The sequence below is a fragment of the Peromyscus eremicus genome, chromosome 15 (assembly GCF_949786415.1).
Source record: "Peromyscus eremicus chromosome 15, PerEre_H2_v1, whole genome shotgun sequence".
Lineage (NCBI taxonomy): Eukaryota > Metazoa > Chordata > Mammalia > Rodentia > Cricetidae > Peromyscus > Peromyscus eremicus.
This window is the reverse complement of record NC_081431.1, coordinates 32,224,290-32,246,111: the sequence shown is the minus strand read 5'-3', so window position 1 is coordinate 32,246,111 and position 21,822 is coordinate 32,224,290. Positions and strand designations below refer to the sequence as shown.

General features: G+C 40.9%; 1 protein-coding gene across 5 annotated transcripts in view; it reads right to left on the bottom strand.

Moving 5' to 3' along the window:
- The window catches only part of Dnm3 (dynamin 3), a 489,100-nt gene that overhangs the window by 389,296 nt on the left and 77,982 nt on the right, over positions 1-21,822 (bottom strand). The gene's annotated exons all lie outside the window — the stretch shown is intronic.

Genomic DNA, 21,822 nt, shown 5'->3' with positions numbered 1-21,822 from the left:
CATACTCTAGGGCTTGAAATACAAATATAAACAAGGCATGGCTCTTAAATTCAGGAAACTCACAGCAATAAAATAACCAGATCAACCCCTCAGCACCAAGCTGTGGGGCAGTGCAGCCGGTGTGCCAAGGGCAGAAGCCTGTGCCAAGGGCAGAAGCCTGTGCCAAGGGTGGAAGCACAGGCAGTCCAAGGGTAGGAAGCTGTCCCACAAGACCGACAGGAGAAATGCACCTGACCTGCAGCTGCCTTCACAAGAAAACATCTGGAAGGAAGGGTGATAAAAGAATTCTGGACCAAAAGCTAAGCTGATAAATGCTGTATTCTAGAAGCAAGTTTGGGCTGGGTCGGCAATGCACCTCAGTTGGTACAGTACTGGCCATGCATACACAAGGCTCCGGGTTGAATCCCTGGCACCACTTCAAAGAAGAGATAAGTAAGCACCAACTATGCTATCACTGGCCAAGGTCACACAATAAATCAGCAAAACCATGTTCTTATATTCATTTGCTAGCTAAGCAAAACAAAAAACAAAAAACCCCTGCCTCTTCAGAAACATGCTTATGCAGGAGCATAGTTTCTTACAAATAAATCTCTTAGAGACTAGGGATGCTTTTGCCAAACATTAGCATAGTTAGGAACAGAAAGGCAAGTACATGATAAATACAGTCTTTATTATGCAAAGCATTGCAGTAAACTATTGCAAAGTCTGACTTTTATTTCAATACTTCTGCTACTTGATAACCCAATAAGTGCCAAGTCACATTCATGCACAGTGCTAGGGACAGGAGAGTGTCAATATTTTTCTGCCTTCAGATAAAAAAGCATGAGCTCTAACTACATAATCCCCACGTCTTACATGAAGGGTGTAATATCAGTCAACAGCACCATTAGAACTCAGAACTCAACACCAATTCCACTAAGAAATATAAAGCTGGTTGATTCACAACATCAGAAAGAAATGTAACCTTAACCAGACAGTGGTGGTGCATGCCTCTAATCCCAGCACTCGGGAGGCAGAGGCAGGTGGATCTCTGTGAGTTCAAGACCAGCCTGGTCTACAGAACGAGTTCCAGGACAGGCTCCAAAGCTACACAGAGAAATCTTGTCTCAAAAAAAAAAAAAAAAGAAAGAAAGAAAGAAAGAAAGAAATGTAACCTTAGCAAAATATGTATGAGAAGAGACACACAGAGAGAGACAGAAGGATTGACAGATTTCCCCATGTTTCTGTGGAACCCAGAGCAGAGAAATCAAAGCATGTTGAGTGGCATAGCCCATCCCCCTTCCTCCATTCATCTCCTAGGAGAAATAGAGAAAACAGCGGCAGCTGCGTGTGACTGAGCTACAAACTGACGGTGTTAGACAGAAGGATGTATGACATTTTAATGGCTTTACTGGGATATGATTGATATGGAACAAAATGCACATATTTCAAGTGCACAACTTAACAAGTGCATACATCTACACACCCTCTCACCATAATCAAGATGGAAAAACACGCTCAGCACCCCCCACAGCTTCCCCGCCCTCCCTAGCAGTCCTCTCTTCCTTCAGAACGGCTCCCTACACTTCCCCAACCCAGCGATGTGCTTTTTCCCACTATGGCAGCTCCCTTCTTGCTTCCTGACCCATACACCTAAATAAATTACACAATTAAGGAAGTCACATAACGGCACTTTTCTCAGAACTCTTGAATGTCTGAATACTAGGAAGTAGAATGGTTTTTGTAATTCACTTGTAGCTTACAAATCCTTGACCTTAGGACTTCCTCGACCTGGATGCTGTTTCAACCAACAAGCGTTGTCCGGGGCTTTGGACAGACTGCCATTTTGGAATCTGGCTCCTTCAGGAAATGCCTGTTTGGGGAGCTATGTCAACAGGGCCCTAGTGACAGGCCGTAGCTGTTTTCCTTGGCAGTGCTTCTTTCGATTACTCTCTTATCAGTGAAGAGCTGCCTTCCTTTCTGTCTCTGACATGATCGGACCCGTCATCTGTTCATCTGGGAGCTGATCCACACAGTGTGGGCATTTTCACCCATGGATCTGTCATCTCATCTTTCCATCCTTCCACACCCAGAATGCTGAACAAGTGTGTGTATGCACGTGTGTGTGCATGTGTGTGTGATGGGTGTATGTGTGCGTGTGTACGTGTGTATGTGTGTGTGCATGTGTGTGTGTGTGATGGTTACATTTTGGCATTCTTACCCCAGATCACTCCTCCAACACCTTAGTGTTAACTTCTACTTGCCTTATCCATTATAAATTAGTTCCTTGATTAAAAATTTAGTGGAGTGGCTTGCTCTGTCAGATCTTACACAATTTGGCAAAGAATCTTTTGTATTTGTATCACGAACTAATACTTTTCAAAGTGTTTTCAAATGTGTTATTTCACTTCTCTAAAATGCGAGTTTGTCTCATCACCTGTCAAACAGACCTAATCTTTCCCTGTTCACAGCAGGGCGAGTACTCCAAAGCTCAGAAATAATTCATAAAGCAGACTGAAGAGAGAAGAGATGGAATTACCTGGAGGTGCCAACCTCGGCTAGAAGCAGGACTGTAGTCACCTGGGAGGTGTGATTTAAAGAGCATGGAAAAGCCTCTACAAATTAAGAACCAGCAACAGGCAAAGGCCACACAAATGTGGAACTGCCTCCTTCCTGATGAGGAGCTCACTCCGCTGGAAGAGATTAACTAACCTCTGTGCCCGTAAGGAAGGCCTCTCATCTTGTTCTACCGAAATGCAAAGGCCTTTAAACCATCTCAGTCACCTGCTTCTGAGTGTAGATACACTTATCAGATGCCCTTAGGAAGGCTTTCAAGGTAGAAAATATAAACCCAGGCACCTGAGAGACAGGAAGAGACTGAGTAAAAAAAAAACAGTAGCAGAAATGACTGGTCAGGGTCAGAGGAAACAAATTTATTTGCTCAATCAATTCATGGTCTTACTTTACAGAGACTTTGACGTTCTTTATAAGTATTAAGGGAATCTATTGTTATTCATAGTCTTAACATTATTACTGATAAGTTTTGAATCTAAAGTCAAATAAAGTATGCTGTGCAGTACTGAATTTTCTCAGCCTGTCGTGAGATGTTAAAAAATGTTAAACTATGTATAAAATATCTAATCCATATTAACTTAGAAATCTTGATGAATTATGTGCATCCCCTTTTTTAATGTATATAGACACAAAATCTGCCAGAGGAAATTAACCAATGGTCGCATAGCAGCTATGTGGATGAATGCCTGAACACACACACATACAGAGACACACACACATATACATAGATGTACACACACAGAAAAACAGAGAGAGAGAGAGAGAGAGAGAGAGAGAGAGAGAAACACAAATACACACAAGCACACACACACACAGAGAAAGACACATACACAAAGAGACTTACCCAAGAGACACATACACAGAGAGATATAGACACATACAGAAAGAGATAAACATAGTGACATACATAGACACAGACAGAAGGACAGTCCTATGGTTTAAAACTCGAACTCAACTTCAGAATCCAAAAGAGTTTGAGTTTTCATCAACAGAAACCAAGGAGAAGAGCAGAGACGCAACAGGAGGACTTAAAGCCTCCACACAACACAAAGAGACATGCTAACATGGAAGGGGAAAATCTCCCAGGGCCCAGACCCAACACAAAGACCCAAAGGCATAGAAGGAATGCAGGGAGTGTGAGAAATAGTCTTCCTCAGAAAAGATTGGTTAGCCAATACCAAGTGGTCAGCCCTGAAATCATATACATACAGTTAACAGCATATGGACTAAGCAGGTTGCATTTATAAATTTAGGAGTGTGTGTGTGTGTGTGTGTGTGTGTGTGTGTGTGTGTGTGTGTGTGTTGAGACAGTCTCACTATACAGCCCAAACTCACAGCAATCCTCCTGCCTCATCCTCCCAAGTACTGGGATTACAGTCATAAGGCATCACACCTGGCTTCTTATCTTATTTCTAAAAGCTGCCACTGCATGTCATCTCAGCTGTCCACCAGCTGAAGCAGATACGCAATAACCGTCCACCAAACTTCCTAACATGGAGCACATTTTTACACACACTTCTCACAAGCTCATAATGATGTTCTCACCCTCCCAAAAGTTCACGGAGAGAGGATTATCAATCAGCACTAGTTCAGCACAGCTCCCAGACCGCAGATGGCTCTTACGAGGTCTACAGGGACCTTCCCTTGCTTCCTCAACTACCACATAACTGCTTCTTTGGTTATTTAAAGGTCCTTAAGATAATTTAATTTTTAATTTAAAATTATGGATCTAAACCACATATTTATGTGATGTGTTTATACTTTTAAACACGTACTCTTGAGGTGTTCTCAGCTGCAGTTTTCTCTAAAAATCCAACTTCGACTCCAATTAGAAAAGTTGAGAGTAAGGCATGTATTTCAGGACTAAAACAGCCTAAGGAGCTGTACCGGTGACCCTTTATTCCTTTCTACTGCCTCTGTTATTACTGTTGAAGACCAATATTGGGATGGCCTTTCCAACAGCCAAACTCTGGTAAAGTAAGCAAAAATCAACGATTCTGATGAGTTCTCAAGACTGACTGTCCACCTGACACACGTTACCATTTGGAGGCAGCCATCCCCATCCATGAACTAGCAAAGGTGGGTTTTTAGATTGCCCAAGCTCAACAACTACAAACCCAAGTCCATTCTCAGCTCAAAGGCCCTCCTATCTCATCTCTCTGTCACCTAAAGGTGTCTGGGCTCCACACGCTGTGGTAGCTCAGAAGCATCAGGGTTGTTTTGTGTGAGATAGGGAGATGGCCCAGTGGGTAAAGGGCTTGCTGTGCAATTGTGAGAACTCAGTTTGAGTACCCAGCACTTACTTTAAAAGCTGGTCATGGTGGCACATGCCTGTAACCCAGCATAGGAGGCAGAGGCAAAAGGATTCCAGAGGCCCATTGGCCAGCCAGTCTAGCCAAGTAGTGAGTTTACAGAGAGAAAGAGAGCTTATCACACATATGGACACACACACACACACACACACACACACACACACACACACACACATACACTGTTTTGTTTTGAGTTTTGGGTTTGTTTTTAGTTTTTGTTTTAGCAATTCTGATACTTTTAACTTGAATAAAATGCCTCACACATTTGGTATTCTATGATTTTTTTGTTGTTGTTGTTTTAGTACAATCTATGAGAGCAGAGAGATGGAGGAAGAAAAGCAAAGAAGAGATAGAAACAACTCAAGACCTCCACTCAAGTTCACTCTGTGGTTATCTTCACCATCACAGCTGCAGAGCAATGCCCCCAACTGATCCTGGCAATATTTTCATGAGCCAGAGTGAAGACAAGCAATCTTCAATGTGTACATTAACAAATAGGGTTAAAGGTTAACCCAGCCTCATCTCTACTTCTACCCATGACAGAATATCAGAAATAAGATTCATCCTCTCATCCTAAACACCAAAGAAAAAAACAGATTTATGAAAGACTTATGTTCAAACAGCAGACAACAGCAAAGCAAGAGAGTAATTCCTGGGAGAAACAGGCAATTTCGCAGCTTCGACTGTCCCAGCATATTCCAGGGAGGATCTCAGCAATCTCACAGCAAATGGAGGGAGAACCAACCAGATCTCAGTGATCCTGCAAAGTGGAAGAAACAGAACTCTGACTTCAAAGAAACCAGGATGTCAGAGTTTTTGTGAAGCAAAGTGCTGAGGAGAAAGGAGCTACTCCAAAAGAAAGCTCTAGAGACTGGTACCTAGACGAGATCCTGAGTACTAGCATGTGAGAATGCTGCCAATACCATGGAGAGAATGGGAGAATGAAGCCCCGGGTTCAGAGCAGGCTCAGGGTGGTCCACGACACCATAAACCAAAGGGAAACATCTCTGCTAACTGGGGTGTCCATCAAGGTCAATCAAGTCAAACTTGCTCCAAAAAGCTTCAAAAATGTAATAACAAAATCCCAAATTATTAAAACAAACTCCAAAACAATATAAAATGTGCAATGCCCAGTAGCCAATTAAAATTGCCAGGCATGCAAAGAAGGAAAATATGACCTATAATCAGAATAAAATCCAATCAGTGGGAAATACAAAAAGCACAGAGGAAGGAATTATCAGCTATCTATCCACAATGCGCACACACACACACACACACACACACACACACACACACACACACACTCATATACATGGAGGTATTACAGGATGTAAGGACATTTTGTTCAATAATAAACTGCATATATGATGAACCTCTCATCAATATGGCTTTCTTTAGGACCTGTTACTAGAAGCTTGTTGTGCTCTTTAGGAAATGTCATGTTATCTTGTTTCCTTGTATTTCTTGCGTTCCTATGCTGAGATCGGAACATCTGGTGGGTCAATTATCTCTAGCACATAGGCACTGATAGACAAGTACAACTTGAACTCACTCATAAGTGGAATATAAAGGCAGTGGCAGCATAGAGCTTGAATGTGGAATGGTTATTACCAGGGGCTGGGGAGAGGAGAGAAGTGGACAGATAAATACACATCGGTGGGGCTAAGTCACACTGAGACAGGGTAGTATGAACATAGATAATATGTATGCACACACTGTCTCAAAAAGGCAAACAAAGGATACTGAATATTTCACCATGGACAGGTGGTAGATGATTAGTGAAATAGGTTATGTTTAACCTGATTTAAACACTACACTATATACTTGTCAAAACCCCACATGAGACCCACTAATATATATATATATATAATTTTCTGTAAGTTTAAAATATATTACAGCAGAATGACTGGACACACTTTGAGAACACTTCTTAGCATGGGAGAGTGGAAGGAAATTCAAATTTCACAGTCCATCAAGCTCCCTGGGACGTAACCACACCCTTCAGTTTGCACACAGTCTACAGACTAGTTGTGTGGTTGCATTGGAGGTCATGAGCTACAAAACCTAAAATCTGAGTGCTTATTGGAAAGATCTGGCAACACTTGTTTTCAACACATTTTTCTTTAAAAAAAAATCAATAGTATATTTATGGGACAACTATTTCTCCATGTTAGCCAAAAAACAGCAATCAACCCAAACATTTTAATCTTATACTAATAACATATGAGATGGAAATTTCATATCATATAGGCCACACTGGTCTCTGTGGATTTCCTCAGTGGTCCAGGTATATGCCCATTTTGGCACTCTGCAATAGCTCTAATCTCTTTGTGAATTTCATTCATCAAGGGAGCCACCGGAATCATCCTCAGTTTCTCAAAGATTTTTGTGACATTGAAATATTGCATTAAAATGCAACACAGCCCCTTAACCCCACCTTTTATTACTCCACATCACTTAACATTCTATAACATACCACATGAATTACTCAGTCCTCTTTATGTCAATCTATCTTGGAGTCAAGGTTGCTTACTTTGATTGTTAGGCACCATACATACAAGCCACCAGTAATATTTGCAAATGAATGAATGCATGAATGAAAGAAACTTTCAGTCAATATCTAATGCTAATATTTCTCCTTAGATGGGCACAATTATTTTATAATTAAAGTTGTATTGGTTGTATAAGCTTTTCATTTTGCTCATTTCTTTGCCCAAAGGTTTGCAGTATATCTCCAACACTACCGCCTGAACAAACAGAATTTAGTACAGATGAGGCTTAACTCTGCTCTCTACCTTAGGATGGTGACTTCAGATGCTTCTTGCTTGATTTTACTCTATTTTAAATGTGTAATATGTCTTTCTAGACTTCGGATGTTGGAACAGCATTTCAGACATCTTGTCCCGACAGAAATAAACATCATAATAAACAGCCATGCCACCTTTGATAGATGACCTCTGCATGTACATGTAAATTCTTATCCTGCCTCAGTTCAAACATATTAATAATATGAATATCTCTTAAAAGAAACATGTGAATAACTCACCTCCTCAAATAAAGAAAAACAAAATACAAGCTATTAAAAAATGTGTGTGTTTATATATTCAGGCTTTTCTCAAGCCACAGAAACTCAGCTTTATTATATGCATACTTACTAGTCACTATTCCTGGAGATAATTAGAAAAACACACAACACTGGCATGGAAATAGGAAATGTGTGTGGATTAGCGAGGGATTCATTCAACAGAATCATTTTCCTTCCTAATTAGTATGATAGCAAAACAAAGGCTGCGTAAAGTGAAGCTTCTGTGAACAAGGACATTGGTGTCATGGTCATGGTCTCTGCTATTGAAGAGCAGACACCCTAGCAGAATGAGACACAGATACACCAGTTCACAACAGGCCAAGATCAACCCTGTGACAGACAGCCAAGTCCAAGGTCAGGACAGGACACAGAGAGAAGAGCTGGCTTTCCAAGGACTGTGCTCCAGGCCACATCACTGAATAGTCACCTCCCTTGTTCTTGCTCACTTTACTGTCTCCATATACCTGTCTTCGTTGGGCAGATAACGTCTTGATGTTACCCCGTAGCTTTTACCTTCTGTCATCATATTATCCAAAAAGTATTTAGGGATGTGCTAACCACTGAAGGGGTCAACCTTAGTGTCCCAAAGATAAAAATGAACATCCAAGCCACCCATGCTAAACTCATTCGATATCCATTTGTGAATACTTAGCCACCCTCTATTTAAACATTTTCTCCCCTGTTGAACACTATAGTAATTGGTATAAGGACTATGTCTTATGCATAGCTCTGCGCCACCTGGGAAATATCTTTCAAATGAGTAAAGGAAATCCATAAACATTTGCCTAGCTTGTTAATTCATTTGCCTCTATGAATGTCTGGCTTTCTTGCAGGTCATGCAGAGGACCTGAGTTCAGTTCCCAGCACCCACATCAGTTAGCTAACAACTGCCTTTAACTCTAGCTTCTGGGCATCCAACACCTCTGAACTCTGCAGGTACCCACACAAGTATACATGCCCACACAGGGATATACATATATACACACAATTTCAAATAAATCATTAAAATAATACTAAGCAATTTAGGCAAATTTTCAAGATTATACCCTTGTTTTTTACTTTTTTATTTCATGTATATATGTTCTCTCTCTCTCTCTCTCTCTCTCTCTCTCTCTCTCTCTCTCTCTCTCTCTGTGTGTGTGTGTGTGTGTGTGTGTATGTGTGTATGCATATGTGTACCCCAGGTCTGGTACCTGTGGTGGTCAGAAGGGGACAAGGGATCCCCTGGAACTGGTGTTACAGACAGATAAGAGAGTCCCCTTAAAGTCTAACATAGATATCGATAGACATACACAGAGCAAAATCAAAACATTAAAATAGTATAATAATGAAAAGAGATATATGTTATTATGAGGAGTTAAATACACTGTATACATAATAAGAAAAAATTTCTAAAGAAGGAGATCAAAGGAGATAGATTAAATGGAAATTGTAGTTGGCATGCATTAGGTTGAAGAGCCACCCCAGGCCTGAGTCTTAGATTGCTTTTGACACACATAACAAAGAAACAGATTCTTCCTAAGTCCTTTTAAAAAATTACCTATAAAGTACTACAGAACCCCAAGTTCCTGCAGAACAGGAATCTAAGTGAAAGACACAATTCCATCTAGTGCATAACTTAAGCAGAGTACTAAAAGAAAAAACACATTCCTTTGAATATCAACCAAGATGATAGCCATAGGGAAACAACTGAAAAAGATAAGGAGGACATAATCTAGAAACTTCTCTGCTCTGTGGCATACTACAGCCATTAAAAAACTGTTTTGTGGATGGATGGATGGATGGACAGACGGATGGATGGATGGATGGATGGATGGATGGATGGATGGATGGATGGGTGGGTGGATGGATGAATGGATGGGTAGATGGATGGATGGATGGATGAAAGGATGGGTGGATGAATGGATGGATAGGTGGGTGGGTGGGTGGGTGGATGGAAAGACATAAAGATAAAAAATATCAAACGGGGCTAGGAATGTAGCTCAGTTGGTAGAGTGATTGCCTAGCATGTAGGAAAACCTGGTTTTGATCCCCAGCACTGACACATACCAGGCTTGCTGATTCATACCTTCAATCCTATTACTGGGAAGATGGAGACAGAAGGATCAGAAGTTCAAAGTCACCCTTGGCTACATAGTGAGTTCAAGGTCAACCTAGACTACAAGAGACCTTGTCTAAAAAAAATTTTTTTATAAATAAATTGAGAAAGTGATGAGCAAAAACTCCCATCAGGTGTGCAGGAGACTGTTGATGTTAAACTAACATAATTACTTTAAAACTACTTAAAGTGAATTTAGTTCATTTTGAAAAATTAAGCATCTGCACTTAGTGCCAAGCCATCTGGTAAATCTACAGGGTAACTAAGCTATGGTCTATTCCCTATGACATTCAGGCAGTCTAAAACCAAGAGAGAATACCATTCAACGGGAGGTGAAATTACTCATCTTGCCCTGCTGGTCCCCTGACCACTAATCGGTGCTTCCGAGGGAACAGGATGCAAGCTGTGACAAAGCCAACACCTGGAGGAACGAAAGGCCAGGAAAACACATTTCTGGCTTCCCAACCTATCCAGCAAAAGCAAACCCAGAGGCCCTGTGGGCTGTGATCTCTGTGACTTGAGACACAAGAAAAAATAATGAAGAAGGGTAGTGGGGGAGGGGAGGGATAGGGAGTGTAGATGCAGCTATGGTGGAAAACAAGTCTATGCACTTGCTCTCTATAAGAGTAAATACCATGCCTCTTCTTTCATACTTCTCTCATACATATCAACACCTTGACAGCTCATCTTTTAGACCTCTGTGATGCTGATTGTTCCAAGACAACCCAGTTTTCAATAAAGAGCAGAAAAAAAGAGGATAAAAAGAAAAAGAAATTCCTAAAATGAAGCTGCTTATACCTTCTCCCCTTTAAGCTGATGGGATTTGGGAGTAAACAATACATGGACCAAAGAGGGCTTCATAAAAACATAACTTCTGAGTGGAAACTAGACAGCTGGAAACTTCAATACTTTCTCCTAAAAGAGAATAGGGGAAGAAGACAGAAAAAATCATCACCAATTCAAGGCACCTTCCACCTCACAATGATGAGCAGCTAGCCTACCAAAGTGTACAATCCCTTTCTTTTCTTTAGAGAAGAATACCTAAATGATTACCCCTAACAGGAAATGCATTGTGTGTTGAAGGACAGTCTTCTTGCTACAAAGAATGAGATCTAGGTCTGTTTCTTCACAATAGCTCCTTGGCTTTTCTGAAAATCTTGACAAATGCTACTACGGACTTTATATTAGAAGGCACGTGGCTTCTAGAAATTCTCAGACTGCTAATGGATAAGCAAAGCAATGCTAATGCCCAGAAAATGGGGAACAAAATAAAGTGTGTAAGAACAACAGTTTTGGAACACTAAGAAGGGAGGATTGGAAGAAGGGAGGAGGAAGGGAGAGGGAGGAGTATAGTGTTAATTCACAGGATGATCTCAAGTACAGAATAAAGTCTACTTGAATTTCTTGAGTTGATGCAAATATTAAGGGTAATGACAGGAAAGATGCAGTCAAACCAGATTTAAAGTGTATCTGAGTAAGAGTCCTAGATAGCACCAACTCTCATAAACAAGGTATATAAGATTCTACGAAAGAGCGCAGAGAGATGGCCCAGTAGTCAAGAGTATGAGCTGTTCTTTCAGATGACTAGAGTTAAGTCCACAGCACAGCCACCTATAACTCCAGATCTAGGGGATCCAACACCCTCTTCCGGCCTCTGAGGGTACCTGCATACATGTAGCATACACTCACATAATCATAAATAAAAATAAAGGTTTAAAATATAAATAAATAAATGTAAATAAAACAAATAAAAATAAAAGATTCCATGAAAGAGAATTATTTTGACTGTAGTGAAATAGGTTATAAATATGAGAATATTCTGACAAGCATAAGTATAGTAAGTGTGCACATTCTTGTTCACTTAGTGAGCATGTTTTCCCATTAGAAACCTTTGGAAATTTATTTATTTTCACTGTATCCAATATTCAAAGAAAATACCCCAAAGCACTCTCCAAAAGATGAACACCTTTGACTCCTCTACGCCAGTGGGTCTCAATTTCTTTTTGAAAATCCAACTATTATTCCCAGTGTTTAATTCCCCTACCAGATATTTTCTGGTTTATTTTTCCCTAGTTACATTTCCCAGAATTAAAATTTCATACTTGATGTCCATGTGATACTCCAAGGAGCTAGAGGGAGAGTCCGGACTTCTAAGAAGAAAACAGGCAGATCCCAGCTCAGAGGGGTGAGTGGATGAGAACTAGCTGCGAGTTCCACCATGGCTTTCTTTCAGCTCTGCATTTATTCCTACAAGTTCAATCAGCTCCACAGCAGCTCAACTTGGGACTTTCAGGATTTCAACCTCTGATAGTCTATTGAAACCCTTCGTCTCCTGAAATGCTGGGCCAGGGGGCTGGTGCCTAAACCGTATGTTCAGGGAGCAGGAGAATTCCCACTTCAGCACAGAATTAGTGTCTGCCACACTACTGCATGGGCATAAATTACCATGCGGATTCCAGGACCAAACATAGAGACTTTTTTAAAGAGAATGCTATGTCATGTCCCAACCAAATGATCCTATTAAAAGGTACAGGAAAAGACACCTAAGAAAAGAAAAGGCAACAACACTAAGAGATTGGGCGAAACTGCCAGGAGTCTTGGAATGTGCTTCTAAACACCCTACAATGGCTGTTTAAAATACAGCTCCCTGAGCCATACCCAGACCTAGTGACCAAAGCTCTGAGCATCTTGAAGACACTCCCCAGGGCATCTGTGCACACTGGATTTTAAAAATGACAACAGTCGGGGGAATTTAAACTATGCGTCTGTGACCTGTACTTCACACGAAGTTCAGCAGAGCCAGTGGGCAGCCCAACAAGGTCAGAGCTGCAGTTAAGAAAGAATGTTCTCTAAAGGCACCATAATTTTTACCATGAGGTTAATTTGTTACTGAGAAAACAAGTTGTCCATTGCAGAAGCAGGCTGTCTTGTTCTGAAATGCCAGCTTTCATCTAACTCAGATAACTGAACAAAAAGTGAGAAATGAAGTTTTAAAATGTTTTCAGTGTTATCATCCCACTATTTCTTTTTTTTAAGACTTATTTATTATGTATACAGAAGAGGGTGCCAGATCTCATTGCGGATGGTTGTGAGCCACCATGTGGGTGCTGGGAATTGAACTCGGGACCTCTGGAAGAGCAGTCGGTGCTCTTAACCTCTGAGCCATCTCTCCAGCCCCCATCCCACTATTTCTACTATGCGTGTTTAATTTATGAAACTAGAAAAACTCATGATCACTGCTACAAATCAAGGCTGAAAGTCTGGCTGGTCTAGTGACATCTTCAAGCAACCTATGAGAGGCTGAGCTTTGACTCTAGACATAATGACTCCCTTGGCAATCCCCACAAACCCATCTTACTCAGTACTGCCCTGACTCACAGTACTCTCTGGCTCAAAGGGGGACTCCTGCCTGAGAGCAAAAGGGGGTGACTCACCTTCCCACAGCTGCCTGCTGCTCCTAGACCCTCTGCCTGAACTGTCTCCACATCATCTTGTCAGTTAGCTGGTGCCTCTGATACAGCTTGCTTGCTTGCTTGCTTGCTTGTTTGCTTCCTTCCTTCCTTCCTTCCTTCCTTCCTTCCTTCCTTCCTTCCTTCTTCTCTTCCTTCCTTCCTTTCTTTTTCTTCCTTACTTCCTTTTTTCTTTGAAATGAGGTTTCTTTGTGTAGCCTTGGCTACCCTGGAACTAGCTCTGTAGACCAGGCTGGCCTCGAACTCACAGAGATATGCCTGCCTCTGCCTCTGCATCACCACTGCCCCTCTTACCAGCTATCTGCCCTTGTTAAAATGATGGTGTACAGCAGCTCCAAACAACAATCCAAAATACTGACTTGTACCCATTCTCTGACAAATTACAAGCCATGTACAACTTATTCTAACAAGAATGCAGCTCTGGTTTGTTTTCTGTTGCTAGGATAAAACACTAATCAAAACTACCTTGGGAGAAGAAAGGGTTTATTTGGCTTTAGTTTATGTCTATCATCGAGGAAAGCCACCACAGGAACTCAAAGCAGAGACCACAGAGGTCAGAGCTGCAGTTAAGAAAGAATGTTCTCAGAAGCGCACATTAACTGGCTTGCTCCCTCTGGCTTGCTCAGCTAGCTTTCTTATAAAACCCAGATCCACATGCCTAGGGATGGCACCGCCTATAGTGGGCTGGGCTCCCTACGTTAGTTAAGGTGAACAAGACAATTCCTCAGGTATAGCTCCCAACTAGGTGATTCAAGTTAGTGGCAAAATGGCATTAAAACCAGCTGTCATGAGCATATTTTATTTTGTACAGCACCTGTGGTTTGAAGATGGTGGGTCAACTTTTGATGGATTCATGTTTAAAGTATATAAAAACTGAAAGCATCCAGAAGGCCTTTCACAAAGGAAAGAATATTTCTATGTTATAAGCTTTTCATCTTTCTTATACTAATGTTGAACTAAAGCAGAAGAAACAATTTAACAGCATTTTGAGAGATATTTTTCATAGAAAGGTCCTCAGGCAGTCATTTATCCCTATGAACTATAGCATTTACTTTTTCAAGGCCTGAACAGAGCCTTTAACACAGAATGACTTGGATTCTGATATCTTTAAAGGCCACTTTCTGCTTCAGGTTGGGGCAGGGAATTTTATTTCCAAATGTCTCATTCTGAAAGCAAAGACACTAGACTATGTTTTATGTTCTCGGTTGTTCTTAGGATCTGACATGTGAGTGTGCCAGCAAACAGTGAGATCAGGATTGAGATGGGGTGAAGCAGCAGGACACGGGTCAATGCTCACTAGCTAGCTCCCTAGGAAAAGCCCTAGTTTGTAGCATTGGCCAATTTTGATCCAGTTTTGCAGGGCACTGAAAAGTGGCCAATTGTCTCTCTTGCCCCTGACATGGAAGTCCTTACCTGACACTGACCAATGTCCTGCCAGGTTCTCAGCCTCCCAAATCACACCTTCAGAAATACTCCTACAGCGTTCTACAGTGACCTGTCACTTCACTTCACCTTTATTAATAAAGGACAGGCTGCCCTTTTTCTTCCTTTCTTCACATATTATATGAACTCGTGGAATGCTCTTCTGTGCTAAGAATTATGTGTCCTGAAACAAATGATGTATAGTAAGGTTTGTGGCTCTCATTAGTTGTTTGGGTTACGACTACTACAGCAAGGGGTGGAGACAGGAAGTCAAATGTTACTAAATGTATAACATGTTGGAAACCAGATAGAACTTAGAAATTAGCTAAAAGAGCTCCACATTTGCATAGTTATATTTTTCACATAAATCACCCTACTAAATATCCAGTATGTTCTAGAATACAAAAGCAAGCAATAAAATCTCTGTGCTTTTACTTTTGCATTGTATATGTTTTATGAACATACGTGAGTTGTACATGAGGAGCATTTTCATTATGGCATTTGTTAAATCTGTGTTAACAGCATCATATTGATACTCATAATCAGAATACCAGCCCACACTATGGTCATAAAGAAACTGCTGAACTTTACTGAGTCTCTTTTTCCAAAGTGGGAATCAAAGTTCTACCTCAGGAAACTCTTGCAAAGATTAAGCGAAAAATATCAAAATGTTCAGTGCTGAAAAGGCTTGGAAAACAAAGAGCTAGTCATTAATGCAGTTTTCTCTTATTTATTTATTCATTCATTTATTTGTCTTACATCTCAGCCACAGTTTCCCTTCCCTCCTCTCCTCCCATTCCTTCTCCTACCCCCTCTGTTCCCACCCCCAAATCCACTCCTCCGTTTCTGTTTAGGAAATGGCAGGTCTCCTATGGTATCAACAAAACATGGCACATCAAGTTTCAGGAAGACTAAATACCTCCTCATTTATTAAGGCTGGGCAAGGAGACCCAGTATGAGGAGTAGGCTCCCAAAAGCAGTAAAAGAGTCAGAGACAACCCCTGTTCCCACTGTTAGGAGTTCCACAGGAAGACCAAACTACACAACTGTAACATATATGCAGAGTGTCTACATCAGTCCCATGCAGGCTTCCTGTTGCCCATGCAGACTCTGTGAGCCCCTATGAGCCCAGATTAGTTGATTCTATGAGTTTTCTTGTGATGTCCTTGACCCCTCTGGCTCCTACAATCCTTTCTCCCCTTCTTCTGCAGGATTTACAGAGAGCTCCACCTCATATTAATACAGTTTTCTACATAGCATGTGTCCTGAGCATGCCAGTTCTTTCTAAGAGTTTCCATAATAGTATTTTTTATATTGCTGCGTTAGGATGATAAGCACAGATGACTCAGGATATTCCCAATATGCTCTGGCATTTCATATCATTGGCCAGAGGGGCCGTGACAATCTGAGCAGCAACCTTGCCAGGCTCTCCCCACCTGTGTCTGCTGTTTCAGCACCAAACTCAAGAGCTGTGGAAAGCAAGGTCAGCATCCTTCTTTACTTGGAAACACTAAAATCTATCATTGCAGTCTTAAGAATGTCAAAACCCAATGGAAGAAAGTCAAAAGAGACAAAGGAGTCATTGGATGCTGGTCAGCCTACTGTTCATTTGGTGACTTGGCAGCAATAGATGAATAGGGAAAGAAGTGTAAATAAATCTGTGGAATTCATTCAGTGGGCAAAGAGCCATAACTGAGTGTAAGGTAGGAATGAAAAGATGGTGAAACATGACGGGATGGTCATATGTGTCATTAAATGTTTGTCTCAATGAGTGATTAAATGGGACCCAGCAAACCATATCTCTACTCAGCAGGTTTAAAATAGCTTTTTAAACTAGGAATAAGATATTCCCTGCCAGGACAAGCAGTAAATAATATATACACAGTTAGACATCAGAGGTGTTTTTGTCACAAGTAAGAGTGATATGTGGTTGAAAAGAACGAAGTAATAACTAAGGTAAATAGGAAGAGAAGATTTTGATTGCCAACAAAACCCTCTTCCTGATGAAAACAAAGGCATACAAAAGGATCACAGAAGAAGTCTCTGAACTCATATCCCAAGCGCAGACTTGTCTGCCCCTCTCCCCTCTCCCCACCCCCACGCCCCCCACTGCAGAAGGAGTTTTTCCGTATTGCACACAGGTAGAGGAGTTTTCTTAGCCCACTCCCTCGCTAACCCTCAGCCATGCTATCAGTGGCCTCTACTTAAAGTTCTGATCCTCCTGGCATGTTCTCATTAAATGCCTCTGACCTATAATGTAGCTGTCCCCATCAGCTCTCTTCTGTTTAACTATTGCAGCAGCGCTGGAGTCTTCTCTCCATTTCCTGCTACCCATGTCACTCACTCACCCCCACACCTATTGGTCCCCATGTTAAACATAAAGCACATAGGCATCTCTCACCTTGTAACCACCTGACTTCTACTTCTCACACAATGGTCCGCATGTCTTGAGTGCCCGTTCTCTTTCCCTTCGCTTTCTATTCTCCTCCTGCTGCTCCTTCTCCTCCTCTTCCTCTTGCTCCTTCTCCTTCTCCTCTTTCTCCCACTCCCCTTTAACTTACTTATTGTTTTGTTTTGTTTCTTCTTATGTTTATTAAGCTAGAATCTCAATATGTAGCCATGACTGAACTAGAGGTCACTACATAGATTAAGCTGGCCTCAAACTTGCAGCCCTCCTCCTGCCTCTGCCTCCTGAGTGCTAGTTGGTGTAGAAGTAACCAACCGTCTTATTAAATAAAAAACACAGAACCAATGCAAGAAAGCCAAGAGGTCAGAGCTAAGAGCTAAAACCTTACCCTTCCTCCTGCGGTGGTCCTACCTCTCTGAACCAGAGCTACTTCCTGTGTTAAAGTCTTTATATAGAGTTTCTGCTCTGCCTTCTCATTGGTTGTAAACCCAACCACATGACTGCCTCGTCATGGCCTGTCTGTATAGACCTCCAGGTTTTCTGATTGGTATTGAGATTAAAGGTATGTGTATCCAATACTGGCTGTATCCCTGAACACACAGAGACTTACCTAGCTCTGCCTACCAAGTTCTGGGATTACAAGCGTACGCTACCACTGCCCTGCTTTCCTATGGCTTGCTAATAGCTCTGACCCCCGAGCAACTTTATTTATTAACATATAAATAACATTTTAATACAAATAAAATATCACCATAAGTTGGTTCCATTTCTTGTTCATTCTGTGAACTTATTTTTATTTATTTTTGTTTCTTTTCACTCAATGGTAAGCTCCACAGTAAGAGTGAAGTTTGCTTGGTGGCACACAGAATTCTTTAAGAAGTATTTGTAAAAAGGAAGAAAAAGAAGAGGGAGAAAAAGAAAGAGGAGGAGGAGAAGAAAAAGGAGCACAGTAAGTAAGAAGAAGCTCCACAGTAAGAGTGAAGTTTGCTTGGTGGCACACAGAATTCTTTAAGAAGCATTTGTAAAAAGGAAGAAAAAGAAGAGGAAGAAGAAGAGATACAAAAGAAAAAGAAGCTGGGCGGTGGTGGCGCACGCCTTTAATCCCAGCACTCGGGAGGCAGAGCCAGGCGGATCTCTGTGAGTTCGAGGCCAGCCTGGGCTACCAAGTGAGTCCCAGGAAAGGCGCAAAGCTACACAGAGAAACCCTGTCTCGAAAAACCAAAAAAAAAAAAAAAAAAAAAAAAAAAAAAAAGAAGTGTGGTACAACTCTGTTGTGGTTCCATCTGAATATGAGCTGTTTTTAGTTGGAAGGCTTTCCAATCTCCATATTTGTTAGAGGTCTCCTCTTGATTTAACTATTTTGGTTAGGATGAAATAATTAAAGAAGAGAGATCATGAATCTGAAGATGGACATAAGAGAACTTGGAAGGGAGAGAGGAAGGGATGGAAATGATTTAAATATAGAACTCATGTAAAGTTATCAAAATATTAAATTAAAAATATAATAAAAATAAATCTTCAAAATAAAGTATAATAAAATTATCTGTTATATTGATCTATGCTTTCTATTTTCTAGTCTTGTTTATGTTGTATATTTTTTAAAAAGTATTTGTTGAATGAACCATTCAAGAGGAACCTGTATTTAAATAACTGGTCTTGGTTACAACATGAAGTCACAAGCAAATCAACAGTGAGCACACACCCAAATTTGCTTCCTTCCAGCTTTTTGTTTTGTTTTGTTTTAATTTTTATTAAAGTTTTTCTTTGATGATTTCATACATACATATAATGTGTTAGGATTACTCTTGCCTTCTGATCCTTTCGCATCCTTCCCATCCTGTTATTCTCCCCTTTTCTCTGTGAGTCCCTCTCCCACATTCATATTGCTTTGTTTCGCACTGAATTCAACTAGGACCATCTATCTGTATGGCCATAGGTTGAGAACTATCCACTGGAGCCTGGTGGACTCACCAGTGTGTACAATTTCAGAAAATCACTGTGCTCACCCAGAATCCATCAGTAACCAATGATCCAGTAGTGAACAGTAGGACCCCATGCACCCTTCCCAAATCCATGATTGACTATTGACAGCCTCAGTCTTGTGCAAGCTCAGTACTGGCAGCCATAGTTGCTGTAATATCATGATTGTGATGGCTGTGTCAGGCCCCAAAACGAAGCATTTTTCCATCCCTTTCCTCTGTATTCTAGCTTCTCCACTCTGTCTGCTCCCTTTTAGAGATGGTCCCTCAACCTTAGAGAGGGTGATGCAGATGTTCTGTTTAGGACTGAGCAGTTAAACTCTACTTATTCTCAGCACTTTGAGCTCCAGAAGTCTCTGCATTCACCACCATTCATTGGTAAGTGAAGCTTTTCTGATTAAGGCTGAGAGCAGCAATTGTCTATGGGTACAAATATAGATGTTTAGAGGGCAGACTGGCACTGTATCAATCTAGACAGTACTAAGCTCCTGACTTGGGCCTAAGGCCCCCTCGGCCATGGGTTTAGACTGGGTCTACAGTATCAAGTATGAATTCCCTCCTATCAAGTTAGCCTTAAATCCAATCAGAGGAAGAGTGTGATGACTGGTTACCCCCAGAACAGTCATGCAGCTACTGCACCATTCTGGTATGATAATGGGAGTTAGAATCAGCCTAGACATTCATCAGTGATGATAAAAATGTGCTTCATATACACAACATAATCCTACTCAGCTGGAGAGACAGGGTTTTTCACAGAACAAGAAGCTGGATACTCAGCAATCTCGTGAGATTTTCCTGATTCTGTCCCCCAGGTCTGATTACAATCACATGCAGCCATGCTCAGTGTTATGTGGGTGCTATGGATTTGAACTCAGGTCCTCCTCCTTCAGACCAAACACTCCTACTCACTGAGCCATTTCCCCAACCCCTGTTTCCAGTTTCTTTTGTGAAAATTATTTCTGAGTGGTGTACTCTTTTTGATGCTAATGTAAATGGAACTGGTTTTTAAATTTCATTTTTAGATTCCTCATTGCAAGTGGACATAATTATAATTGAATTTGTCATACTGATCTTGAACGTTGCAACCTCTGGAATGGATTTACTAGTTCTAATAGCCTATTAATGGATTCCTTCATGTTTTCCATATGTATCATCAACCATCTGCAAATAGACATTTTGCTTCATCCTTTCCAATCTAGAAGTCTTTTTTTTTCTTTGTCTTGGTAAATTTCCTTGACTAAAACTTCCAAGACAATGTCAAATAGAATTGATAAGAGCAAACATACTTACCTTAGTCAGCTTAGAACAACGGTTCTCAACCTGTGGGTTACGACCCTTCAGGCAAGCCTCTATTTCCAACAATATTTAAATTACAATTGATAGCAGTAGCAAAATTATAGTTATAAGTAGCAATGAAAACCATTTTATGGCTGGGGGTCACCACAATATGAAGAACTATATTAAAGGGTCACAGCATTAGGAAGGTTGAGAAGCACTGCCTTACAGAGAAAGCATTCCTTTTGTGTAGGTTTGCTAATAAAGGAGTTTTCATATCTCTGTTAGGCTGAGGAAGCACCCTTTAATTTCTACTTTACTACAACTTTTCTGCATGAATGTGCAATGCCTTAGCTGAGCCTACTGAAATGATCCTGTGGGGTTTGCTGTTTTTTAAGTCTAATTACATTAATTAATTGCATTACATTAATTGATTTTCAGGAGTTAAAAAAAAATCTCACATTTCTTGGATAAAACAAGATAATTCTAGATTCATGCAGAATATAGAATTCAAGGTAGCTAAAATGGTCTTAAAAACAACAAACTAGCCGGGCGGTGGTGGCGCACGCCTTTAATCCCAGCACAGAGCCAGGTGGATCTCTGTGAGTTCGAGGCCAGCCTGGGCTACCAAGTGAGTCCCAGGAAAGGCGCAACGCTACACAGAGAAACCCTGTCTCGAAAAACCAAAAAAAAAAAAAAAAACAACAAACTAGGGGGCTGGAGAGATGGCTCAGAGGTTAAGAGCACTGACCGCTCTTCCAGAGGTCCTGAGTTCAATTCCCAGCAACCACATGGTGGCTCACAACCACCTGTAATGAGGTCTGGTGCCCTCTTCTGACCTGCAGTCATACATGCTGTATACACAATAAATAAATAAATCTTTAAAAAAAAAACAAACAAACTAGAAATGTCACTTTCTAAATTTACAAAAATAATACTAGCACAGAGCAAAGATGGTATTGGTACAAAAGTAGAAATAGCAATCAATTAATCAGAACTGAGAATCCAAATGTAGATACAGCAAATAAAATTTTTATGGGGATTTTAAGAACATATGAGGCATAAAGAATAGTCTTTTAGACAAATGGTGTGCAACAGTTGGTTGTCTATGAGTAGAAACTGGATCATTACAGAATATTTTCATTTTAATTATATGCGTGTGTGTGGGGGTGTGAGTATGTACGTGTGAGTACAGTATCCACAAAGGTCGGGAGAGGGTAT